The following is a 26809-nucleotide window of genomic DNA, read 5'->3' as shown; positions in this document are numbered from 1 at the left end:
CAGGCACAACAGGATCTGGGACCCGGGCTTGCCCAGAGGAGGAACATCTCATGGCTCTCGTCCTCGGCAGTGTCTGATTCTGGAAAGGCACACGTCCGGCTCCTTGTCCCACACGGAAGGTGGCAGGCCGGAAAGCTGTTGCTGGTCTTCACCGTCCCCCTGCACCCTATTCACAGGCACAACAGGATCTGGGACCCGGGCTTGCCCAGAGGAGGAACATCTCATGGCTCTCGTCCTCGGCAGAGCCTGATTCTGGAAAGGCACACGTCCGGCTCCGTGTCCCACACGGAAGGTGGCAGGCTGGAAAGATGTTGCTGGTCTTCACCGTCCCCCTGCAGCCTATTCACAGGCACAACAGGATCTGGGATACGGGCTTGCCCAGAGGAGGAACATCTCATGGCTCTCGTCCTCAGCAGAACCTGTTTCTTAAACGGCACACATCCTGCAACTTGTCAGAAAAGGTTTACTGTTAGGGGTTAGGGTTAGGGTTGGGGTTAGGGTTAGGGTTAGGGTTAGGGTTAGGGTTAGGTTTAGGTTTAGGGTTAGGGTTAGGGGGTTAGGGTTAGGCTTAGGGTTAGGGTTAGTGTCAGGGTTAGGGTTAGGTTTAGGGCCATTAGGGTTAGGGTTAGGGTTAGGGGTTAGGGTTAGGGTTCAGGTTAGGGTCCATTAGGGTTAGGGTTAGGGTATGGGTTACGGTTAGGGGTTAGGATTAGGGTTAGGGTTAGGTGTTAGGGTGAGTGTTAGGGTTAGGTGTTTAGGGTTACGGTTAGGGTTAGGGTTAGGGTTAGGGTTAGATTTACGAGATAGGGTCCGGGTTAGGGTTACAGTTAGGGTTAGGGTTAGGGTTTAGGTTTAGGGTTAGTGTTAAGGGCTTAGGGTTAGGGTTAGGGTTAGGGTCGTTAGGGATGGGCTTAGGGTTAGGGTTAGGGGTTAGGGTTAGGGTTAGGGTCAGGGTTAGTCTCTCGTCCTCGGCAGAGCCTGTTTCCGAAAAGGCACACGTCCGGCTCCTTGTCCCACAAGGAAGGTGGCAGCCCTGAAAGCTGTTGCTGGTCTTCACCGTCCCCCTGCAGCCTATTCACAGGTACGACAGGATCTGGGACCCGGGCTTGCCCAGAGGAGGAACATCTCATGGCTCTCGTCCTCGGCAGGGCCTCTTTCCAAAAAGGCACACGTCCGGCTCCTTGTCCCACACGGAAGGTGGCAGCCCTGAAAGCTGTTGCTGGTCTTCACCGTCCCCCTGCAACCTATTCACAGGTACAACAGGATTCAGGACCCGGGCTTTCCCAGAGGAGGAACATATCATGGCTCTCGTCCTCGGCAGAGCCGATTTTTAAAAGTCATACGTCCGGCTCCTTTTCCCACACGGAAGGTGGCAGGCCGGAAAGATGTTGCTGGTCTTCACCGTCCCCCTGCAGCCTATTCACAGGCACAACAGGATCTGGGACCCGGGCTTGCCCAGAGGAGGAACAACTCATGGCTCTCGTCCTCGGCAGAGTCTGATTCTGGAAAGGCACACGTCCGGCTCCTTGTCCCACACGGAAGGTGGCAGTCCGGAAAGATGTTGCTGGTCTTCACCGTCCCCCTGCACCCTATTCACAGGCACAACAGGATCTGGGACCCGGGCTTGCCCAGAGGAGGAACAACTCATGGCTCTCGTCCTCGGCAGAGTCTGATTCTGGAAAGGCACACGTCCGGCTCCTTGTCCCACACGGAAGGTGGCAGCCCTGAAAGCTGTTGCTGGTCTTCACCGTCCCCCTGCAGCCTATTCACAGGTACAACAGGATTCAGGACCCGGGCTTGCCCAGAGGAGGAACATCTCATGGCTCTCGTCCTCGGCAGGGCCTCTTCCCGAAAAGGCACACGTCCGGCTCCTTGTCCCACACGGAAGGTGGCAGCCGTGAAAGCTGTTGCTGGTCTTCACCGTCCCCCTGCAGCCTATTCACAGGTAACACAGGATCTGGGACCCGGGCTTGCCCAGAGGAGGAACATCTCATGGCTCTCGTCCTCGGCAGAGCCTGATTCCGGAAAGGCACACGTCCGGCTCCGTGTCCCACACGGAAGGTGGCAGGCTGGAAAGATGTTGCTGGTCTTCACCGTCCCCCTGCAGCCTATTCACAGGCACAACAGGATCTGGGCTACGGGCTTGCCCAGAGGAGGAAAATCTCATGGCTCTCGTCCTCAGCAGAACCTGTTTTGGAAACGGCACACATCCTGCAACTTGTCAGAAAAGGTTTACAGTTAGGGGTTAGGGTTAGGGTTGGGGTTAGGGTTAGGGTTAGGGTTAGGTTTAGGGTTAGGGTTAGGGTTAGGCTTAGGGGTTAGGGTTAGGGTTAGGGTTAGGAGATAGGGTCCGGGTTAGGGTTACTGTTAGGGTTAGGGTTAGGGTTTAGGGTTAGGGTTAGTGTTAAGGGCTTAGGGTTAGGGTTAGGGTTAGGGTCGTTAGGGATGGGCTTAGGGTTAGGGTTAGGGGTTAGGGTTAGGGTTAGGGTCAGGGTTAGTCTCTCGTCCTCGGCAGAGCCTGTTTCCGAAAAGGCACACGTCCAGCTCCTTGTCCCACACGGAAGGTGGCAGCCCTGAAAGCTGTTGCTGGTCTTCACCGTCCCCCTGCAGCCTATTCACAGGCACAACAGGATCTGGGACAAGGGCTTGCCCAGAGGAGGAACATCTCATGGCTCTCGTCCTCGGCAGAGTCTGATTCTGGAAAGGCACACGTCCGGCTCCTTGTCCCACACGGAAGGTGGCAGGCCGGAAAGATGTTGCTGGTCTTCACCGTCCCCCTGCAGCCTATTCACAGGCACAACAGGATCTGGGACCCGGGCTTGCCCAGAGGAGGAACATCTCATGGCTCTCGTCCTCGGCAGAGTCTGATTCTGGAAAGGCACACGTCCGGCTCCTTGTCCCACACAGAAGGTGGCAGGCCGGAAAGCTGTTGCTGGTCTTCACCGTCCCCCTGCACCCTATTCACAGGCACAACAGGATCTGGGACCCGGGCTTGCCCAGAGGAGGAACATCTCATGGCTCTCGTCCTCGGCAGAGCCTGATTCTGGAAAGGCACACGTCCGGCTCCGTGTCCCACACGGAAGGTGGCAGGCTGGAAAGATGTTGCTGGTCTTCACCGTCCCCCTGCAGCCTATTCACAGGCACAACAGGATCTGGGATACGGGCTTGCCCAGAGGAGGAACATCTCATGGCTCTCGTCCTCAGCAGAACCTGTTTCTTAAACGGCACACATCCTGCAACTTGTCAGAAAAGGTTTACTGTTAGGGGTTAGGGTTAGGGTTGGGGTTAGGGTTAGGGTTAGGGTTAGGGTTAGGGTTAGGTTTAGGTTTAGGGTTAGGGTTAGGGGGTTAGGGTTAGGCTTAGGGTTAGGGTTAGTGTCAGGGTTAGGGTTAGGTTTAGGGCCATTAGGGTTAGGGTTAGGGTTAGGGGTTAGGGTTAGGGTTCAGGTTAGTGTCCATTAGGGTTAGGGTTAGGGTATGGGTTACGGTTAGGGGTTAGGATTAGGGTTAGGGTTAGGTGTTAGGGTGAGTGTTAGGGTTAGGTGTTTAGGGTTACGGTTAGGGTTAGGGTTAGGGTTAGGGTTAGATTTACGAGATAGGGTCCGGGTTAGGGTTACAGTTAGGGTTAGGGTTAGGGTTTAGGTTTAGGGTTAGTGTTAAGGGCTTAGGGTTAGGGTTAGGGTTAGGGTCGTTAGGGATGGGCTTAGGGTTAGGGTTAGGGGTTAGGGTTAGGGTTAGGGTCAGGGTTAGTCTCTCGTCCTCGGCAGAGCCTGTTTCCGAAAAGGCACACGTCCGGCTCCTTGTCCCACACGGAAGGTGGCAGCCCTGAAAGCTGTTGCTGGTCTTCACCGTCCCCCTGCAGCCTATTCACAGGTACAACAGGATTCAGGACGCGGGCTTGCCCAGAGGAGGAACATCTCATGGCTCTCGTCCTCGGCAGGGCCTGTTTCCGAAAAGGCACATGTCCGGCTCCTTGTCCCACACGGAAGTTGGCACCCCTGAAGGATGTTGCTGGTCTTCACCGTCCCCCTGCAGCCTATTCACAGGCACAACAGGATTCAGGACCCGGGCATGCCCAGAGGAGGAACATCTCATGGCTCTCTTCCTCGGCAGAGCCCGATTCCTAAAAGGCACACGTCCGGCTCCTTGTCCCACAAGGAAGGTGGCAGCCCTGAAAGCTGTTGCTGGTCTTCACCGTCCCCCTGCAGCCTATTCACAGGTACGACAGGATCTGGACCCGGGCTTGCCCAGAGGAGGAACATCTCATGGCTCTCGTCCTCGGCAGGGCCTCTTTCCAAAAAGGCACACGTCCGGCTCCTTGTCCCACACGGAAGGTGGCAGCCCTGAAAGCTGTTGCTGGTCTTCACCGTCCCCCTGCAACCTATTCACAGGTACAACAGGATTCAGGACCCGGGCTTTCCCAGAGGAGGAACATATCATGGCTCTCGTCCTCGGCAGAGCCGATTTTTGAAAAGTCATACGTCCGGCTCCTTTTCCGACACGGAAGGTGGCAGGCCGGAAAGATGTTGCTGGTCTTCACCGTCCCCCTGCAGCCTATTCACAGGCACAACAGGATCTGGGACCCGGGCTTGCCCAGAGGAGGAACAACTCATGGCTCTCGTCCTCGGCAGAGTCTGATTCTGGAAAGGCACACGTCCGGCTCCTTGTCCCACACGGAAGGTGGCAGTCCGGAAAGATGTTGCTGGTCTTCACCGTCCCCCTGCACCCTATTCACAGGCACAACAGGATCTGGGACCCGGGCTTGCCCAGAGGAGGAACAACTCATGGCTCTCGTCCTCGGCAGAGTCTGATTCTGGAAAGGCACACGTCCGGCTCCTTGTCCCACACGGAAGGTGGCAGGCCGGAAAGCTGTTGCTGGTCTTCACCGTCCCCCTGCAGCCTATTCACAGGCACAACAGGATCTGGGACCGGGGCTTGCCCAGAGGAGGAACATCTCATGGCTCTCGTCCTCGGCAGAGCCTGATTCTGGAAAGGCACACGTCCGGCTCCGTGTCCCACACGGAAGGTGGCAGGCTGGAAAGATGTTGCTGGTCTTCACCGTCACCCTGCAGCCTATTCACAGGCACAACAGGATCTGGGACCCGGGCTTGCCTAGAGGAGGAACATCTCATGGCTCTCATCCTCGGCAGAGCCTGATTCCGGAAAGGCACATGTCCGGCTCCTTGTCCCACAAGGAAGGTGGCAGCCCTGAAAGATGTTGCTGGTCTTCACCGTCCCCCTGCAGCCTATTCACAGGCACAACAGGATCTGGGCTACGGGCTTGCCCAGAGGAGGAACATCTCATGGCTCTCGTCCTCAGCAGAACCTGTTTTGGAAACGGCACACATCCTGCAACTTGTCTGAAAAGGTTTACAGTTAGGGGTTAGGGTTAGGGTTAGGGTTGGGGTTAGGGTTAGGGTTAGGGTTAGGTTTAGAGTTAGGGTTAGGGTTAGGCTTAGGGGTTAGGGTTAGGGTTAGGGTTAGGAGATAGGGTCCGGGTTAGGGTTACTGTTAGGGTTAGGGTTAGGGTTTAGGGTTAGGGTTAGTGTTAAGGGCTTAGGGTTAGGGTTAGGGTTAGGATCGTTAGGGATGGGCTTAGGGTTAGGGTTAGGGGTTAGGGTTACGGTTAGGGTCAGGGTTAGTCTCTCGTCCTCGGCAGAGCCTGTTTCCGAAAAGGCACACGTCCAGCTCCTTGTCCCACACGGAAGGTGGCAGCCCTGAAAGCTGTTGCTGGTCTTCACCGTCCCCCTGCAGCCTATTCACAGGCACAACAGGATCTGGGACAAGGGCTTGCCCAGAGGAGGAACATCTCATGGCTCTCGTCCTCGGCAGAGTCTGATTCTGGAAAGGCACACGTCCGGCTCCTTGTCCCACACGGAAGGTGGCAGGCCGGAAAGATGTTGCTGGTCTTCACCGTCCCCCTGCAGCCTATTCACAGGCACAACAGGATCTGGGACCCGGGCTTTCCCAGAGGAGGAACATCTCATGGCTCTCGTCCTCGGCAGTGTCTCATTCTGGAAAGGCACACGTCCGGCTCCTTGTCCCACACGGAAGGTGGCAGGCCGGAAAGCTGTTGCTGGTCTTCACCGTCCCCCTGCACCCTATTCACAGGCACAACAGGATCTGGGACCCGGGCTTGCCCAGAGGAGGAACATCTCATGGCTCTCGTCCTCGGCAGAGCCTGATTCTGGAAAGGCACACGTCCGGCTCCGTGTCCCACACGGAAGGTGGCAGGCTGGAAAGATGTTGCTGGTCTTCACCGTCCCCCTGCAGCCTATTCACAGGCACAACAGGATCTGGGATACGGGCTTGCCCAGAGGAGGAACATCTCATGGCTCTCGTCCTCAGCAGAACATGTTTCTTAAACGGCACACATCCTGCAACTTGTCAGAAAAGGTTTACTGTTAGGGGTTAGGGTTAGGGTTGGGGTTAGGGTTAGGGTTAGGGTTAGGGTTAGGGTTATGTTTAGGGTTAGGGTTAGGGTTAGGGGGTTAGGGTTAGGCTTAGGGTTAGGGTTAGTGTCAGGGTTAGGGTTAGGTTTAGGGCCATTAGGGTTAGGGTTAGGGTTAGGGGTTGGGTTAGGGTTCAGGTTAGGGTCCATTAGGGTTAGGGTTAGGGTATGGGTTACGGTTAGGGGTTAGGATTAGGGTTAGGGTTAGGTGTTAGGGTGAGTGTTAGGGTTAGGTGTTTAGGGTTACGGTTAGGGTTGGGGTTAGGGTTAGGGTTAGATTTACGAGATAGGGTCCGGGTTAGGGTTACAGTTAGGGTTAGGGTTAGGGTTTAGGGTTAGGGTTAGTGTTAAGGGCTTAGGGTTAGGGTTAGGGTTAGGGTCGTTAGGGATGGGCTTAGGGTTAGGGTTAGGGGTTAGGGTTAGGGTTAGGGTCAGGGTTAGTCTCTCGTCCTCGGCAGAGCCTGTTTCCGAAAAGGCACACGTCCGGCTCCTTGTCCCACACGGAAGGTGGCAGCCCTGAAAGCTGTTGCTGGTCTTCACCGTCCCCCTGCAGCCTATTCACAGGCACAACAGGATTCAGGACCCGGGCATGCCCAGAGGAGGAACATCTCATGGCTCTCTTCCTCGGCAGAGCCCGATTCCTAAAAGGCACACGTCCGGCTCCTTGTCCCACAAGGAAGGTGGCAGCCCTGAAAGCTGTTGCTGGTCTTCACCGTCCCCCTGCAGCCTATTCACAGGTACGACAGGATCTGGGACCCGGGCTTGCCCAGAGGAGGAACATCTCATGGCTCTCGTCCTCGGCAGGGCCTCTTTCCAAAAAGGCACACGTCCGGCTCCTTGTCCCACACGGAAGGTGGCAGCCCTGAAAGCTGTTGCTGGTCTTCACCGTCCCCCTGCAACCTATTCACAGGTACAACAGGATTCAGGACCCGGGCTTTCCCAGAGGAGGAACATATCATGGCTCTCGTCCTCGGCAGAGCCGATTTTTGAAAAGTCATACGTCCGGCTCCTTTTCCCACACGGAAGGTGGCAGGCCGGAAAGATGTTGCTGGTCTTCACCGTCCCCCTGCAGCCTATTCACAGGCACAACAGTATTCAGGACCCGGGCTTGCCCAGAGGAGGAACATCTCATGGCTCTCGTCCTCGGCAGAGTCTGATTCTGGAAAGGCACACGTCCGGCTCCTTGTCCCACACGGAAGGTGGCAGTCCGGAAAGATGTTGCTGGTCTTCACCGTCCCCCTGCAGCCTATTCACAGGCACAACAGGATCTGGGACCGGGGCTTGCCCAGAGGAGGAACATCTCATGGCTCTCGTCCTCGGCAGAGCCTGATTCTGGAAAGGCACACGTCCGGCTCCGTGTCCCACAAGGAAGGTGGCAGGCTGGAAAGATGTTGCTGGTTTCACCGTCCCCCTGCAGCCTATTCACAGGCACAACAGGATCTGGGACCCGGGCTTGCCTAGAGGAGGAACATCTCATGGCTCTCGTCCTCGGCAGAGCCTGATTCCGGAAAGGCACACGTCCGGCTCCTTGTCCCACACGGAAGGTGGCAGCCCTGAAAGATGTTGCTGGTCTTCACCGTCCCCCTGCAGCCTATTCACAGGCACAACAGGATCTGGGCTACGGGCTTGCCCAGAGGAGGAACATCTCATGGCTCTCGTCCTCAGCAGAACCTGTTTCGGAAACGGCACACATCCTGCAACTTGTCAGAAAAGGTTTACAGTTAGGGGTTAGGGTTAGGGTTAGGTTTGGAGTTAGGGTTAGGGTTAGGGTTAGGTTTAGGGTTAGGGTTAGGGTTAGGCATAGTGGTTAGGGTTAGGGTTAGCGTTAGGAGATAGTGTCCGGGTTAGGGTTACAGTTAGAGTTAGGGTTAGGGTTTAGGGTTAGGGTTAGTGTTAAGGGCTTAGGGTTAGGGTTAGGGTTAGGGTCGTTAGGGATGGGCTTAGGGTTAGGGTTAGGGGTTAGGGTTAGGGTTAGGGTCAGGGATAGTCTCTCGTCCTCGGCAGAGCCTGTTTCCGAAAAGGCACACGTCCGGCTCCTTGTCCCACACGGAAGGTGGCAGCCCTGAAAGCTGTTGCTGGTCTTCACCGTCCCCCTGCAGCCTATTCACAGGTACAACAGGATTCAGGACCCGGGCTTGCCCAGAGGAGGAACATATCATGGCTCTCGTCCTCGGCAGAGCCTATTTTTGAAAAGTCATACGTCCGGCTCCTTGTCCGACACGGAAGGTGGCAGGCCGGAAAGATGTTGCTGGTCTTCACCGTCCCCCTGCAGCCTATTCACAGGCACAACAGGATCTGGGACCCGGGCTTGCCCAGAGGAGGAACATCTCATGGCTCTCGTACTTGGCAGAGTCTGATTCTGGAAAGGCACACGTCCGGTTCCTTGTCCCACACGGAAGGTGGCAGGCCGGAAAGATGTTGCTGGTCTTCACCGTCCCCCTGCAGCCTATTCACAGGCACAACAGGATCTGGGACCGGGGCTTGCCCAGAGGAGGAACATCTCATGGCTCTCGTCCTCGGCAGAGCCTGATTCTGGAAAGGCACACGTCCGGCTCCGTGTCCCACACGGAAGGTGGCAGGCCGGAAAGCTGTTGCTGGTCTTCACCGTCCCCCTGCAGCCTATTCACAGGCACAACAGGATCTGGGCTACGGGCTTGCCCAGAGGAGGAACATCTCATGGCTCTCGTCCTCAGCAGAACCTGTTTCGGAAACGGCACACATCCTGCAACTTGTCAGAAAAGGTTTACAGTTAGGGGTTAGGGTTAGGGTCAGGGTTGGGGTTAGGGTTAGGGTTAGGGTTAGGTTTAGGGTTAGGGTTAGGGTTAGGCTTAGGGGTTAGAGTTAGGGTTAGGGTTAGGAGATAGGGTCCGGGTTAGGGTTACAGTTAGGGTTAGGGTTAGGGTTTAGGCTTAGGGTTAGTGTTAAGGGCTTAGGGTTATGGTTAGGGTTAGGGTCGTTAGGGATGGGCTTAGGGTTAGGGTTAGGGGTTAGGGTTAGGGTTAGGGTCAGGGTTAGTCTCTCGTCCTCGGCAGAGCCTGTTTCCGAAAAGACACACGTCCGGCTCCTTGTCCCACACGGAAGGTGGCAGCCCTGAAAGCTGTTGCTGGTCTTCACCGTCCCCCTGCAGCCTATTCACAGGTACAACAGGATCTGGGACTCGGGCTTGCCCAGAGGAGGAACATCTCATGTCTCTCGTCCTCGGCAGAGCCTGTTTCCGAAAAGGCACACGTCCGGCTCCTTGTCCCACACGGAAGGTGGCAGCCCTGAAAGCTGTTGCTGGTCTTCACCGTCCCCCTGCAGCCTATTCACAGGTACAACAGGATCTGGGACTCGGGCTTGCCCAGAGGAGGAACATCTCATGGCTCTCGTCCTCGGCAGAGCCCGATTCCGGAAAGGCACACGTCCGGCTCCTTGTCCCACACTGAAGGTGGCAGCCCTGAAAGCTGTTGCTGGTCTTCACCGTCCCCCTGCAGCCTATTCACAGGCACAACAGGATCTGGGACCCGGGCTTGCCCAGAGGATGAACATCTCATGGCTCTCGTCCTCGGCAGGGCCTCTTTCCGAAAAGGCACACGTCCGGCTCCTTGTCCCACACGGAAGGTGGCAGCCCTGAAAGCTGTTGCTGGTCTTCACCGTCCCCCTGCAGCCTATTCAAAGGCACAACAGTATTCAGGACCCGGGCACGCCCAGAGGAGAAACATCTCATGGCTCTCGTCCTCGGCAGGGCCTCTTCCCGAAAAGGCACACGTCCGGCTCCTTGTCCCACACGGAAGGTGGCAGCCCTGAAAGCTGTTGCTGGTCTTCACCGTCCCCCTGCAACCTATTCACAGGTACAACAAGATTCAGGACCTGGGCTTGCCCAGAGGAGGAACATATCATGGCTCTCGTCCTCGGCAGAGTCTGATTCTGGAAAGGCACACGTCCGGCTCCTTGTCCCACACGGAAGGTGGCAGCCCTGAAAGATGTTGCTGGTCTTCACCGTCCCCCTGCAGCCTATTCACAGACACAACAGGATCTGGGATACGGGCTTGCCTAGAGGAGGAAAATCTCATGGCTCTCGTCCTCAGCAGAACCTGTTTCGGAAACGGCACACATCCTGCAACTTGTCAGAAAAGCTTTACAGTTAGGGGTTAGGGTTAGGGTTAGGGTTGGGATTAGGTTTAGGGTTAGGGTTAGGGTTAGGCTTAGGGGTTAGGGTTAGGGTTAGGGTTAGGAGATAGGGTCCGGGTTAGGGTTACAGTTAGGTTTAGGGTTAGGGTTTAGGCTTAGGGTTAGTGTTAAGGGCTTAGGGTTATGGTTAGGGTTAGGGTCGTTAGGTATGGGCTTAGGGTTAGGGTTAGGGGTTAGGGTTAGGGTTAGGGTCAGGGTTAGTCTCTCGTCCTCGGCAGAGCCTGTTTCCGAAAAGGCACACGTCCGGCTCCTTGTCCCACACGGAAGGTGGCAGCCCTGAAAGCTGTTGCTGGTCTTCACCGTCCCCCTGCAGCCTATTCACAGGTACAACAGGATCTGGGACTCGGGCTTGCCCAGAGGAGGAACATCTCATGTCTCTCGTCCTCGGCAGAGCCTGATTCCGGAAAGGCACACGTCCGGCTCCTTGTCCCACACTGAAGGTGGCAGCCCTGAAAGCTGTTGTTGGTCTTCACCGTCCCCCTGCAGCCTATTCACAGGCACAACAGGATCTGGGACCCGGGCTTGCCCAGAGGAGGAACATCTCATGGCTCTCGTCCTCGGCAGAGCCCGATTCCGGAAAGGCACACGTCCGGCTCTTTGTCCCACACGGAAGGTGGCAGCCCTGAAAGCTGTTGCTGGTCTTCACCGTCCCCCTGCAGCCTATTCAAAGGCACAACAGGATTCAGGACCCGGGCATGCCCAGAGGAGGAACATCTCATGGCTCTCTTCCTCGGCAGAGCCTCTTTCCGAAAAGGCACACGTCCGGCTCCTTGTCCCACACGGAAGGTGGCAGCCCTGAAAGCTGTTCCTGGTCTTCACCGTCCCCCTGCAGCCTATTCACAGGTACAACAGGGTCTGGGACCCGGGCTTGCCCAGAGGAGGAACATCTCATGGCTCTCGTCCTCGGCAGGGCCTCTTTCCGAAAAGGCACACGTCCGGCTCCTTGTCCCACACGGAAGGTGGCAGCCCTGAAAGCTGTTGCTGGTCTTCACCGTCCCCCTGCAACCTATTCACAGGTACAACAGGATTCAGGACCCGGGCTTGCCCAGAGGAGGAACATCTCATGGCTCTCGTCCTCGGCAGAGACTGATTCTGGAAAGGCACACGTCCGGCTCCGTGTCCCACACGGAAGGTGGCAGGCGGGATAGATGTTGCTGGTCTTCACCGTCCCCCTGCAGCCTATTCACAGGCACAACAGGATCTGGGACCCGGGCTTGCCCAGAGGAGGAACATCTCATGGCTCTCGTCCTCGGCAGAGCCTGATTCCGGAAAGGCACACGTCCGGCTCCTTGTCCCACACGGAAGGTGGCAGCCCTGGAAGATGTTGCTGGTCTTCACCGTCCCCCTGCAGCCTATACTCAGGCACAACAGGATCTGGGCTACGGGCTTGCCCAGAGGAGGAACATCTCATGGCTCTCGTCCTCAGCAGAACCTGTTTTGGAAACGGCACACATCCTGCAACTTGTCAGAAAAGTTTTACAGTTAGGGGTTAGGGTTAGGGTTAGGGTTGGGGTTAGGGTTAGTGTTAGGGTTAGGCTTAGGGGTTAGGGTTAGGGTTAGGGTTAGGAGATAGGGTCCGGGTTAGGGTTACAGTTAGAGTTAGGGTTAGGGTTTAGGGTTAGGGTTAGTGTTAAGGGCTTAGGGTTAGGGTTAGGGTTAGGGTCGTTAGGGATGGGCTTAGGGTTAGGGTTAGGGGTTAGGTTTAGGGTTAGGGTTAGGGTTAGGGTTAGGGGTTAGGGTTAGGGTTAGAGTTAGGAGATAGTGTCCGGGTTAGGGTTACAGTTAGAGTTAGGGTTAGGGTTTAGGGTTAGGGTTAGTGTTAAGGGCTTAGGGTTAGGGTTAGGGTTAGGGTCGTTAGGGATGGGCTTAGGGTTAGGGTTAGGGGTTAGGGTTAGGGTTAGGGTCAGGGTTAGTCTCTCGTCCTCGGCAGAGCCTGTTTCCGAAAAGGCACACGTCCGGCTCCTTGTCCCACACGGAAGGTGGCAGCCCTGAAAGCTGTTGCTGGTCTTCACCGTCCCCCTGCAGCCTATTCACAGGTACAACAGGATTCAGGACCCGGGCTTGCCCAGAGGAGGAACATATCATGGCTCTCGTCCTCGGCAGAGCCTATTTATGAAAAGTCATACGTCCGGCTCCTTGTCCGACACGGAAGGTGGCAGGCCGGAAAGATGTTGCTGGTCTTCACCGTCCCCCTGCAGCCTATTCACAGGCACAACAGGATCTGGGACCCGGGCTTGCCCAGAGGAGGAACATCTCATGGCTCTCGTACTTGGCAGAGTCTGATTCTGGAAAGGCACACGTCCGGTTCCTTGTCCCACACGGAAGGTGGCAGGCCGGAAAGATGTTGCTGGTCTTCACCGTCCCCCTGCAGCCTATTCACAGGCACAACAGGATCTGGGACCGGGGCTTGCCCAGAGGAGGAACATCTCATGGCTCTCGTCCTCGGCAGAGCCTGATTCTGGAAAGGCACACGTCCGGCTCCGTGTCCCACACGGAAGGTGGCAGGCCGGAAAGCTGTTGCTGGTCTTCACCGTCCCCCTGCAGCCTATTCACAGGCACAACAGGATCTGGGCTACGGGCTTGCCCAGAGGAGGAACATCTCATGGCTCTCGTCCTCAGCAGAACCTGTTTCGGAAACGGCACACATCCTGCAACTTGTCAGAAAAGGTTTACAGTTAGGGGTTAGGGTTAGGGTCAGGGTTGGGGTTAGGGTTAGGGTTAGGGTTAGGTTTAGGGTTAGGGTTAGGGTTAGGCTTAGGGGTTAGAGTTAGGGTTAGGGTTAGGAGATAGGGTCCGGGTTAGGGTTACAGTTAGGGTTAGGGTTAGGGTTTAGGCTTAGGGTTAGTGTTAAGGGCTTAGGGTTATGGTTAGGGTTAGGGTCGTTAGGGATGGGCTTAGGGTTAGGGTTAGGGGTTAGGGTTAGGATTAGGGTCAGGGTTAGTCTCTCGTCCTCGGCAGAGCCTGTTTCCGAAAAGACACACGTCCGGCTCCTTGTCCCACACGGAAGGTGGCAGCCCTGAAAGCTGTTGCTGGTCTTCACCGTCCCCCTGCAGCCTATTCACAGGTACAACAGGATCTGGGACTCGGGCTTGCCCAGAGGAGGAACATCTCATGTCTCTCGTCCTCGGCAGAGCCTGTTTCCGAAAAGGCACACGTCCGGCTCCTTGTCCCACACGGAAGGTGGCAGCCCTGAAAGCTGTTGCTGGTCTTCACCGTCCCCCTGCAGCCTATTCACAGGTACAACAGGATCTGGGACTCGGGCTTGCCCAGAGGAGGAACATCTCATGGCTCTCGTCCTCGGCAGAGCCCGATTCCGGAAAGGCACACGTCCGGCTCCTTGTCCCACACTGAAGGTGGCAGCCCTGAAAGCTGTTGCTGGTCTTCACCGTCCCCCTGCAGCCTATTCACAGGCACAACAGGATCTGGGACCCAGGCTTGCCCAGAGGATGAACATCTCATGGCTCTCGTCCTCGGCAGGGCCTCTTTCCGAAAAGGCACACGTCCGGCTCCTTGTCCCACACGGAAGGTGGCAGCCCTGAAAGCTGTTGCTGGTCTTCACCGTCCCCCTGCAGCCTATTCAAAGGCACAACAGTATTCAGGACCCGGGCACGCCCAGAGGAGAAACATCTCATGGCTCTCGTCCTCGGCAGGGCCTCTTCCCGAAAAGGCACACGTCCGGCTCCTTGTCCCACACGGAAGGTGGCAGCCCTGAAAGCTGTTGCTGGTCTTCACCGTCCCCCTGCAACCTATTCACAGGTACAACAAGATTCAGGACCTGGGCTTGCCCAGAGGAGGAACATATCATGGCTCTCGTCCTCGGCAGAGTCTGATTCTGGAAAGGCACACGTCCGGCTCCTTGTCCCACACGGAAGGTGGCAGCCCTGAAAGATGTTGCTGGTCTTCACCGTCCCCCTGCAGCCTATTCACAGACACAACAGGATCTGGGATACGGGCTTGCCTAGAGGAGGAAAATCTCATGGCTCTCGTCCTCAGCAGAACCTGTTTCGGAAACGGCACACATCCTGCAACTTGTCAGAAAAGCTTTACAGTTAGGGGTTAGGGTTAGGGTTAGGGTTGGGGTTAGGTTTAGGGTTAGGGTTAGGGTTAGGCTTAGGGGTTAGGGTTAGGGTTAGGGTTAGGAGATAGGGTCCGGGTTAGGGTTACAGTTAGGTTTAGGGTTAGGGTTTAGGCTTAGGGTTAGTGTTAAGGGCTTAGGGTTATGGTTAGGGTTAGGGTCGTTAGGTATGGGCTTAGGGTTAGGGTTAGGGGTTAGGGTTAGGGTTAGGGTCAGGGTTAGTCTCTCGTCCTCGGCAGAGCCTGTTTCCGAAAAGGCACACGTCCGGCTCCTTGTCCCACACGGAAGGTGGCAGCCCTGAAAGCTGTTGCTGGTCTTCACCGTCCCCCTGCAGCCTATTCACAGGTACAACAGGATCTGGGACTCGGGCTTGCCCAGAGGAGGAACATCTCATGTCTCTCGTCCTCGGCAGAGCCTGATTCCGGAAAGGCACACGTCCGGCTCCTTGTCCCACACTGAAGGTGGCAGCCCTGAAAGCTGTTGCTGGTCTTCACCGTCCCCCTGCAGCCTATTCACAGGCACAACAGGATCTGGGACCCGGGCTTGCCCAGAGGAGGAACATCTCATGGCTCTCGTCCTCGGCAGAGCCCGATTCCGGAAAGGCACACGTCCGGCTCTTTGTCCCACACGGAAGGTGGCAGCCCTGAAAGCTGTTGCTGGTCTTCACCGTCCCCCTGCAGCCTATTCAAAGGCACAACAGGATTCAGGACCCGGGCTTGCCCAGAGGAGGAACATCTCATGGCTCTCTTCCTCGGCAGAGCCTCTTTCCGAAAAGGCACACGTCCGGCTCCTTGTCCCACACGGAAGGTGGCAGCCCTGAAAGCTGTTCCTGGTCTTCACCGTCCCCCTGCAGCCTATTCACAGGTACAACAGGGTCTGGGACCCGGGCTTGCCCAGAGGAGGAACATCTCATGGCTCTCGTCCTCGGCAGGGCCTCTTTCCGAAAAGGCACACGTCCGGCTCCTTGTCCCACACGGAAGGTGGCAGCCCTGAAAGCTGTTGCTGGTCTTCACCGTCCCCCTGCAACCTATTCACAGGTACAACAGGATTCAGGACCCGGGCTTGCCCAGAGGAGGAACATCTCATGGCTCTCGTCCTCGGCAGAGACTGATTCTGGAAAGGCACACGTCCGGCTCCGTGTCCCACACGGAAGGTGGCAGGCTGGATAGATGTTGCTGGTCTTCACCGTCCCCCTGCAGCCTATTCACAGGCACAACAGGATCTGGGACCCGGGCTTGCCCAGAGGAGGAACATCTCATGGCTCTCGTCCTCGGCAGAGCCTGATTCCGGAAAGGCACACGTCCGGCTCCTTGTCCCACACGGAAGGTGGCAGCCCTGGAAGATGTTGCTGGTCTTCACCGTCCCCCTGCAGCCTATACTCAGGCACAACAGGATCTGGGCTACGGGCTTGCCCAGAGGAGGAACATCTCATGGCTCACTTCCTCAGCAGAACCTGTTTCGGAAACGGCACACATCCTGCAACTTGTCAGAAAAGTTTTACAGTTAGGGGTTAGGGTTAGGGTTAGGGTTGGGGTTAGGGTTAGTGTTAGGGTTAGGCTTAGGGGTTAGGGTTAGGGTTAGGGTTAGGAGATAGGGTCCGGGTTAGGGTTACAGTTAGAGTTAGGGTTAGGGTTTAGGGTTAGGGTTAGTGTTAAGGGCTTAGGGTTAGGGTTAGGGTTAGGGTCGTTAGGGATGGGCTTAGGGTTAGGGTTAGGGGTTAGGGTTAGGGTTAGGGTCAGGGTTAGTCTCTCGTCCTCGGCAGAGCCTGTTTCCGAAAAGGCACACGTCCGGCTCCTTGTCCCACACGGAAGGTGGCAGCCCTGAAAGCTGTTGCTGGTCTTCACCGTCCCCCTGCAGCCTATTCACAGGTACAACAGGATTCAGGACCCGGGCTTGCCCAGAGGAGGAACATATCATGGCTCTCGTCATCGGCAGAGCCTATTTTTCAAAAGTCATAAGTCCGGCTCCTTGTCCGACACGGAAGGTGGCAGGCCGGAAAGATGTTGCTGGTCTTCACCGTCCCCCTGCAGCCTATTCACAGGCACAACAGGATCTGGGACCGGGGCTTGCCCAGAGGAGGAACATCTCATGGCTCTCGTCCTCGGCAGAGCCTGATTCTGGAAAGGCACACGTCCGGCTCCGTGTCCCACACAGAAGGTGGCAGGCCGGAAAGCTGTTGCTGGTCTTCACCGTCCCCCTGCAGCCTATTCACAGGCACAACAGGATCTGGGCTACGGGCTTGCCCAGAGGAGGAACATCTCATGGCTCTCGTCCTCAGCAGAACCTGTTTCGGAAACGGCACACATCCTGCAACTTGTCAGAAAAGGTTTACAGTTAGGGGTTAGGGTTAGGGTTAGGGTTGGGGTTAGGGTTAGGGTTAGGGTTAGGTTTAGGGTTAGGGTTAGGGTTAGGCTTAGGGGTTAGGGTTAAGGTTAGGGTTAGGGTTAGGAGATAGGGTCCGGGTTAGGGTTACAGTTAGGGTTAGGGTTAGGGTTTAGGGTTAGGGTTAGTGTTAAGGGCTTAGGGTTATGGTTAGGGTTAGGGTCGTTAGGGATGGGCTTAGGGTTAGGGTTTGGGGTTAGGGTTAGGGTTAGGGTCAGGGTTAGTCTCTCGTCCTCGGCAGAGCCTGTTTCCGAAAAGGCACACGTCCGGCTCCTTGTCCCACACGGAAGGTGGCAGCCCTGAAAGCTGTTGCTGGTCTTCACCGTCCCCCTGCAGCCTATTCACAGGCACAACAGGATCTGGGACCCAGGCTTGCCCAGAGGATGAACATCTCATGGCTCTCGTCCTCGGCAGAGCCCGATTCCGGAAAGGCACACGTCCGGCTCTTTGTCCCACACGGAAGGTGGCAGCCCTGAAAGCTGTTGCTGGTCTTCACCGTCCCCCTGCAGCCTATTCACAGGCACAACAGTATTCAGGACCCGGGCACGCCCAGAGGAGAAACATCTCATGGCTCTCGTCCTCGGCAGGGCCTCTTCCCGAAAAGGCACACGTCCGGCTCCTTGTCCCACATGGAAGGTGGCAGCCCTGAAAGCTGTTGCTGGTCTTCACCGTCCCCCTGCAACCTATTCACAGGTACAACAAGATTCAGGACCTGGGCTTGCCCAGAGGAGGAACATATCATGGCTCTCGTCCTCGGCAGAGTCTGATTCTGGAAAGGCACACGTCCGGCTCCTTGTCCCACACGGAAGGTGGCAGCCCTGAAAGATGTTGCTGGTCTTCACCGTCCCCCTGCAGCCTATTCACAGACACAACAGGATCTGGGATACGGGCTTGCCTAGAGGAGGAAAATCTCATGGCTCTCGTCCTCAGCAGAACCTGTTTCGGAAACGGCACACATCCTGCAACTTGTCAGAAAAGCTTTACAGTTAGGGGTTAGGGTTAGGGTTAGGGTTGGGGTTAGGTTTAGGGTTAGGGTTAGGGTTAGGCTTAGGCGTTAGGGTTAGGGTTAGGGTTAGGAGATAGGGTCCGGGTTAGGGTTACAGTTAGGTTTAGGGTTAGGGTTTAGGCTTAGGGTTAGTGTTAAGGGCTTAGGGTTATGGTTAGGGTTAGGGTCGTTAGGTATGGGCTTAGGGTTAGGGTTAGGGGTTAGGGTTAGGGTTAGGGTCAGGGTTAGTCTCTCGTCCTCGGCAGAGCCTGTTTCCGAAAAGGCACACGTCCGGCTCCTTGTCCCACACGGAAGGTGGCAGCCCTGAAAGCTGTTGCTGGTCTTCACCGTCCCCCTGCAGCCTATTCACAGGTACAACAGGATCTGGGACTCGGGCTTGCCCAGAGGAGGAACATCTCATGTCTCTCGTCCTCGGCAGAGCCTGATTCCGAAAAGGCACACGTCCGGCTCCTTGTCCCACACTGAAGGTGGCAGCCCTGAAAGCTGTTGCTGGTCTTCACCGTCCCCCTGCAGCCTATTCACAGGCACAACAGGATCTGGGACCCGGGCTTGCCCAGAGGAGGAACATCTCATGGCTCTCGTCCTCGGCAGAGCCCGATTCCGGAAAGGCACACGTCCGGCTCTTTGTCCCACACGGAAGGTGGCAGCCCTGAAAGCTGTTGCTGGTCTTCACCGTCCCCCTGCAGCCTATTCACAGGCACAACAGGATTCAGGACCCGGGCATGCCCAGAGGAGGAACATCTCATGGCTCTCTTCCTCGGCAGAGCCCGATTACTAAAAGGCACACATCCGGCTCCTTGTCCCACAAGGAAGGTGGCAGCCCTGAAAGCTGTTGCTGGTCTTCACCGTCCCCCTGCAGCCTATTCAAAGGCACAACAGTATTCAGGACCCGGGCACGCCCAGAGGAGGAACATATCATGTCTCTTGTCCTCGGCAGAGCCTCTTTCCGAAAAGGCACACGTCCGGCTCCTTGTCCCACACGGAAGGTGGCAGCCCTGAAAGCTGTTCCTGGTCTTCACCGTCCCCCTGCAGCCTATTCACAGGTACAACAGGGTCTGGGACCCGGGCTTGCCCAGAGGAGGAACATCTCATGGCTCTCCTCCTCGGCAGGGCCTCTTTCCGAAAAGGCACACGTCCGGCTCCTTGTCCCACACGGAAGGTGGCAGCCCTGAAAGCTGTTGCTGGTCTTCACCGTCCCCCTGCAACCTATTCACAGGTACAACAGGATTCAGGACCCGGGCTTGCCCAGAGGAGGAACATCTCATGGCTCTCGTCCTCGGCAGAGACTGATTCTGGAAAGGCACACGTCAGGCTCCTTGTCCCACACGGAAGGTGGCAGCCCTGAAAGATGTTGCTGGTCTTCACCGTCCCCCTGCAGCCTATTCACAGGCACAACAGGATCTGGGACGCGGGCTTGCCCAGAGGAGGAACATCTCATGGCTCTCGTCCTCAGCAGAACCTGTTTCGGAAACGGCACACATCCTGCAACTTGTCAGAAAAGTTTTACAGTTAGGGGTTAGGGTTAGGGTTAGGGTTGGGGTTAGGGTTAGGGTTAGGGTTAGGGTTAGGGTTAGGTTTAGGGTTAGGGTTAGGGTTAGGCTTAGGGGTTAGGGTTAGGCTTAGGGTTAGGAGATAGGGTCCGGGTTAGGGTTACAGTTAGGGTTAGGGTTAGGGTTTAGGGTTAGGGTTAGTGTTAAGGGCTTAGGGTTAGGGTTAGGGTTAGGGTCGTTAGGGATGGGCTTAGGGTTAGGGTTAGGGGTTAGGGTTAGGGTTAGGGTCAGGGTTAGTCTCTCGTCCTCGGCAGAGCCTGTTTCCGAAAAGGCACACGTCCGGCTCCTTGTCCCACACGGAAGGTGGCAGCCATGAAAGATGTTGCTGGTCTTCACCGTCCCCCTGCAGCCTATTCACAGGCACAACAGGATCTGGGACAAGGGCTTGCCCAGAGGAGGAACATCTCATGGCTCTCGTCCTCGGCAGAGCCTGATTCTGGAAAGGCACACGTCCGGCTCCGTGTCCCACACGGAAGGTGGCAGGCTGGATAGATGTTGCTGGTCTTCACCGTCCCCCTGCAGCCTATTCACAGGCACAACAGGATCTGGGACCCGGGCTTGCCCAGAGGAGGAACATCTCATGGCTCTCGTCCTCGGCAGAGCCTGATTCCGGAAAGGCACACGTCCGGCTCCTTGTCCCACACGGAAGGTGGCAGCCCTGGAAGATGTTGCTGGTCTTCACCGTCCCCCTGCAGCCTATACTCAGGCACAACAGGATCTGGGCTACGGGCTTGCCCAGAGGAGGAACATCTCATGGCTCTCGTCCTCAGCAGAACCTGTTTCGGAAACGGCACACATCCTGCAACTTGTCAGAAAAGGTTTACAGTTAGGGGTTAGGGTTAGGGTTAGGGTTGGGGTTATGGTTAGGGTTAGGGTTAGGCTTAGGGTTAGGGTTAGGGTTAGGCTTAGGGGTTAGGGTTAAGGTTAGGGTTAGGGTTAGGAGATAGGGTCCGGGTTAGGGTTACAGTTAGGGTTAGGGTTAGGGTTTAGGGTTAGGGTTAGTGTTAAGGGCTTAGGGTTATGGTTAGGGTTAGGGTCGTTAGGGATGGGCTTAGGGTTAGGGTTAGGGGTTAGGGTTAGGGTTAGGGTCAGGGTTAGTCTCTCGTCCTCGGCAGAGCCTGTTTCCGAAAAGACACACGTCCGGCTCCTTGTCCCACACGGAAGGTGGCAGCCCTGAAAGATGTTGCTGGTCTTCACCGTCCCCCTGCAGCCTATTCACAGGTACAACAGGATCTGGGACTCGGGCTTGCCCAGAGGAGGAACATCTCATGTCTCTCGTCCTCGGCAGAGCCTGTTTCTGAAAAGGCACACCTCCGGCTCCTTGGCCCACACGGAAGGTGGCAGCCCTGAAAGCTGTTGCTGGTCTTCACCGTCCCCCTGCAGCCTATTCACAGGTACAACAGGATCTGGGACTCGGGCTTGCCCAGAGGAGGAACATCTCATGTCTCTCGTCCTCGTCAGAGCCCGATTCTGGAAAGGCACACGTCCGGCTCCTTGTCCCACACTGAAGGTGGCAGCCCTGAAAGCTGTTGCTGGTCTTCACCGTCCCCCTGCAGCCTATTCACAGGCACAACAGGATCTGGGACCCGGGCTTGCCCAGAGGAGGAACATCTCATGGCTCTCGTCCTCGGCAGAGCCCGATTCCGGAAAGGCACACGTCCGGCTCTTTGTCCCACACGGAAGGTGGCAGCCCTGAAAGCTGTTGCTGGTCTTCACCGTCCCCCTGCAGCCTATTCACAGGCACAACAGGATTCAGGACCCGGGCATGCCCAGAGGAGGAACATCTCATGGCTCTCTTCCTCGGCAGAGCCCGATTCCTAAAAGGCACACGTCCGGCTCCTTGTCCCACAAGGAAGGTGGCAGCCCTGAAAGCTGTTGCTGGTCTTCACCGTCCCCCTGCAGCCTATTCAAAGGCACAACAGTATTCAGGACCCGGGCACGCCCAGAGGAGAAACATCTCATGTCTCTTGTCCTCGGCAGAGCCTCTTCCCGAAAAGGCACACGTCCGGCTCCTTGTCCCACACGGAAGGTGGCAGCCTTGAAAGCTGTTCCTGGTCTTCACCGTCCCCCTGCAGCCTATTCACAGGCACAACAGGATCTGGGACCCGGGCTTGCCCAGAGGAGGAACATCTCATTGCTCTCGTCCTCGGCAGGGCCTCTTTCCGAAAAGGCACACGTCCGGCTCCTTGTCCCACACGGAAGGTGGCAGCCCTGAAAGCTGTTGCTGGTCTTCACCGTCCCCCTGCAACCTATTCACAGGTACAACAGGATTCAGGACCCGGGCTTGCCCAGAGGAGGAACATCTCATGGCTCTCGTCCTCGGCAGAGACTGATTCTGGAAAGGCACACGTCCGGCTCCTTGTCCCACACGGAAGGTGGCAGCCCTGAAAGATGTTGCTGGTCTTCACCGTCCCCCTGCAGCCTATTCACAGGCACAAAAGGATCTGGGACCCGGGCTTGCCCAGAGGAGGAACATCTCATGGCTCTCGTCCTCAGCAGAACCTGTTTCGGAAACGGCACACATCCTGCAACTTGTCAGAAAAGTTTTACAGTTAGGGGTTAGGGTTAGGGTTAGGGTTGGGGTTAGGGTTAGGGTTAGGGTTAGGGTTAGGGTTAGGGTTAGGCTTAGGGGTTAGGGTTAGGCTTAGGGTTAGGAGATAGGGTCCGGGTTAGGGTTACAGTTAGGGTTAGGGTTAGGGTTTAGGGTTAGGGTTAGTGTTAAGGGCTTAGGGTTAGGGTTAGGGTTAGGGTCGTTAGGGATGGGCTTAGGGTTAGGGTTAGGGGTTAGGGTTAGGGTAAGGGTCAGGGTTAGTCTCTCGTCCTCGGCAGAGCCTGTTTCCGAAAAGGCACACGTCCGGCTCCTTGTCCCACACGGAAGGTGGCAGCCATGAAAGATGTTGCTGGTCTTCACCGTCCCCCTGCAGCCTATTCACAGGCACAACAGGATCTGGGACCCGGGCTTGCCCAGAGGAGGAACATCTCATGGCTCTCATCCTCGGCAGAGCCTGATTCTGGAAAGGCACACGTCCGGCTCCGTGTCCCACACGGAAGGTGGCAGGCTGGATAGATGTTGCTGGTCTTCACCGTCCCCCTGCAGCCTATTCACAGGCACAACAGGATCTGGGACCCGGGCTTGCCCAGAGGAGGAACATCTCATGGCTCTCGTCCTCGGCAGAGCCTGATTCCGGAAAGGCACACGTCCGGCTCCTTGTCCCACACGGAAGGTGGCAGCCCTGGAAGATGTTGCTGGTCTTCACCGTCCCCCTGCAGCCTATTCACAGGCACAACAGGATCTGGGCTACGGGCTTGCCCAGAGGAGGAACATCTCATGGCTCTCGTCCTCAGCAGAACCTGTTTCGGAAACGGCACACATCCTGCAACTTGTCAGAAAAGGTTTACAGTTAGGGGTTAGGGTTAGGGTTAGGGTTGGGGTTATGGTTAGGGTTAGGGTTAGGCTTAGGGGTTAGGGTTAGGGTTAGGGTTAGGAGATAGGGTCCGGGTTAGGGTTACAGTTAGAGTTAGGGTTAGGGTTTAGGGTTAGGGTTAGTGTTAAGGGCTTAGGGTTAGGGTTAGGGTTAGGGTCGTTAGGGATGGGCTTAGGGTTAGGGTTAGGGGTTAGGGTTAGGGTTAGGGTCAGGGTTAGTCTCTCGTCCTCGGCAGAGCCTCTTTCCGAAAAGGCACACGTCCGGCTCCTTGTCCCACACGGAAGGTGGCAGCCCTGAAAGCTGTTGCTGGTCTTCACCGTCCCCCTGCAGCCTATTCACAGGTACAACAGGATTCAGGACCCGGGCTTGCCCAGAGGAGGAACATATCATGGCTCTCGTCCTCGGCAGAGCCTATTTTTCAAAAGTCATACGTCCGGCTCCTTGTCCGACACGGAAGGTGGCAGGCCGGAAAGATGTTGCTGGTCTTCACCGTCCCCCTGCAGCCTATTCACAGGCACAACAGGATCTGGGACCCGGGCTTGCCCAGAGGAGGAACATCTCATGGCTCTCGTCCTCGGCAGAGCCCGATTCCGGAAAGGCACACGTCCGGCTCTTTGTCCCACACGGAAGGTGGCAGCCCTGAAAGCTGTTGCTGGTCTTCACCGTCCCCCTGCAGCCTATTCACAGGCACAACAGGATTCAGGACCCGGGCATGCCCAGAGGAGGAACATCTCATGGCTCTCTTCCTCGGCAGAGCCCGATTCCTAAAAGGCACACGTCCGGCTCCTTGTCCCACAAGGAAGGTGGCAGCCCTGAAAGCTGTTGCTGGTCTTCACCGTCCCCCTGCAGCCTATTCAAAGGCACAACAGTATTCAGGACCCGGGCACGCCCAGAGGAGAAACATCTCATGTCTCTTGTCCTCGGCAGAGCCTCTTCCCGAAAAGGCACACGTCCGGCTCCTTGTCCCACACGGAAGATGGCAGCCTTGAAAGCTGTTCCTGGTCTTCACCGTCCCCCTGCAGCCTATTCACAGGCACAACAGGATCTGGGACCCGGGCTTGCCCAGAGGAGGAACATCTCATGGCTCTCGTCCTCGGCAGGGCCTCTTTCCGAAAAGGCACACGTCCGGCTCCTTGTCCCACATGGAAGGTGGCAGCCCTGAAAGCTGTTGCTGGTCTTCACCGTCCCCCTGCAACCTATTCACAGGTACAACAAGATTCAGGACCTGGGCTTGCCCAGAGGAGGAACATATCATGGCTCTCGTCCTCGGCAGAGTCTGATTCTGGAAAGGCACACGTCCGGCTCCTTGTCCCACACGGAAGGTGGCAGCCCTGAAAGATGTTGCTGGTCTTCACCGTCCCCCTGCAGCCTATTCACAGACACAACAGGATCTGGGATACGGGCTTGCCTAGAGGAGGAAAATCTCATGGCTCTCGTCCTCAGCAGAACCTGTTTCGGAAACGGCACACATCCTGCAACTTGTCAGAAAAGCTTTACAGTTAGGGGTTAGGGTTAGGGTTAGGGTTGGGGTTAGGTTTAGGGTTAGGGTTAGGGTTAGGCTTAGGGGTTAGGGTTAGGGTTAGGGTTAGGAGATAGGGTCCGGGTTAGGGTTACAGTTAGGGTTAGGGTTAGGGTTTAGGCTTAGGGTTAGTGTTAAGGGCTTAGGGTTATGGTTAGGGTTAGGATCGTTAGGTATGGGCTTAGGCTTAGGGTTAGGGGTTAGGGTTAGGGTTAGGGTCAGGGTTAGTCTCTCGTCCTCGGCAGAGCCTGTTTCCGAAAAGGCACACGTCCGGCTCCTTGTCCCACACGGAAGGTGGCAGCCCTGAAAGCTGTTGCTGGTCTTCACCGTCCCCCTGCAGCCTATTCACAGGTACAACAGGATCTGGGACTCGGGCTTGCCCAGAGGAGGAACATCTCATGGCTCTCGTCCTCGGCAGAGCCCGATTCCGGAAAGGCACACGTCCGGCTCTTTGTCCCACACGGAAGGTGGCAGCCCTGAAAGCTGTTGCTGGTCTTCACCGTCCCCCTGCAGCCTATTCACAGGCACAACAGGATTCAGGACCCGGGCATGCCCAGAGGAGGAACATCTCATGGCTCTCTTCCTCGGCAGAGCCCGATTACTAAAAGGCACACATCCGGCTCCTTGTCCCACAAGGAAGGTGGCAGCCCTGAAAGCTGTTGCTGGTCTTCACCGTCCCCCTGCAGCCTATTCAAAGGCACAACAGTATTCAGGACCCGGGCACGCCCAGAGGAGGAACATATCATGTCTCTTGTCCTCGGCAGAGCCTCTTTCCGAAAAGGCACACGTCCGGCTCCTTGTCCCACACGGAAGGTGGCAGCCCTGAAAGCTGTTGCTGGTCTTCACCGTCCCCCTGCAGCCTATTCACAGGTACAACAGGGTCTGGGACCCGGGCTTGCCCAGAGGAGGAACATCTCATGGCTCTCGTCCTCGGCAGGGCCTCTTTCCGAAAAGGCACACGTCCGGCTCCTTGTCCCACACGGAAGGTGGCAGCCCTGAAAGCTGTTGCTGGTCTTCACCGTCCCCCTGCAACCTATTCACAGGTACAACAGGATTCAGGACCCGGGCTTGCCCAGAGGAGGAACATCTCATGGCTCTCGTCCTCGGCAGAGTCTGATTCTGGAAAGGCACACGTCCGGCTCCTTGTCCCACACGGAAGGTGGCAGCCCTGAAAGCTGTTGCTGGTCTTCACCGTCCCCCTGCAGCCTATTCACAGGCACAACAGGATCTGGGACCCGGGCTTGCCCAGAGGAGGAACATCTCATGGCTCTCGTCCTCAGCAGAACCTGTTTCGGAAACGGCACACATCCTGCAACTTGTCAGAAAAGTTTTACAGTTAGGGGTTAGGGTTAGGGTTAGGGTTGGGGTTAGGGTTAGGGTTAGGGTTAGGGTTAGGGTTAGGTTTAGGGTTAGGGTTAGGGTTAGGGTTAGGGTTAGGTTTAGGGTTAGGGTTAGGGTTAGGCTTAGGGGTTAGGGTTAGGGTTAGGGTTAGGAGATAGGGTCCGGGTTAGGGTTACAGTTAGGGTTAGGGTTAGGGTCGTTAGGGATGGGCTTAGGGTTAGGGTTAGGGGTTAGGGTTAGGGTTAGGGTCAGGGTTAGTCTCTCGTCCTCGGCAGAGCCTGTTTCCGAAAAGGCACACGTCCGGCTCCTTGTCCCACACGGAAGGTGGCAGCCCTGAAAGATGTTGCTGGTCTTCACCGTCCCCCTGCAGCCTATTCACAGGCACAACAGGATCTGGGACCCGGGCTTGCCCAGAGGAGGAACATCTCATGGCTCTCATCCTCGGCAGAGCCTGATTCTTGAAAGGCACACGTCCGGCTCCGTGTCCCACACGGAAGGTGGCAGGCTGGATAGATGTTGCTGGTCTTCACCGTCCCCCTGCAGCCTATTCACAGGCACAACAGGATCTGGGACCCGGGCTTGCCCAGAGGAGGAACATCTCATGGCTCTCGTCCTCGGCAGAGCCTGATTCCGGAAAGGCACACGTCCGGCTCCTTGTCCCACACGGAAGGTGGCAGCCCTGAAAGATGTTGCTGGTCTTCACCGTCCCCCTGCAGCCTATTCTCAGGCACAACAGGATCTGGGCTACGGGCTTGCCCAGAGGAGGAACATCTCATGGCTCTCGTCCTCAGCAGAACCTGTTTCGGAAACGGCACACATCCTGCAACTTGTCAGAAAAGGTTTACAGTTAGGGGTTAGGGTTAGGGTTAGGGTTGGGGTTATGGTTAGGGT

Source organism: Accipiter gentilis, unplaced genomic scaffold, assembly GCF_929443795.1.
Source record: "Accipiter gentilis unplaced genomic scaffold, bAccGen1.1, whole genome shotgun sequence".
Classification (NCBI taxonomy): Eukaryota; Metazoa; Chordata; class Aves; order Accipitriformes; family Accipitridae; genus Astur; species Astur gentilis.
Note: the sequence above shows the minus strand (reverse complement) of the source record.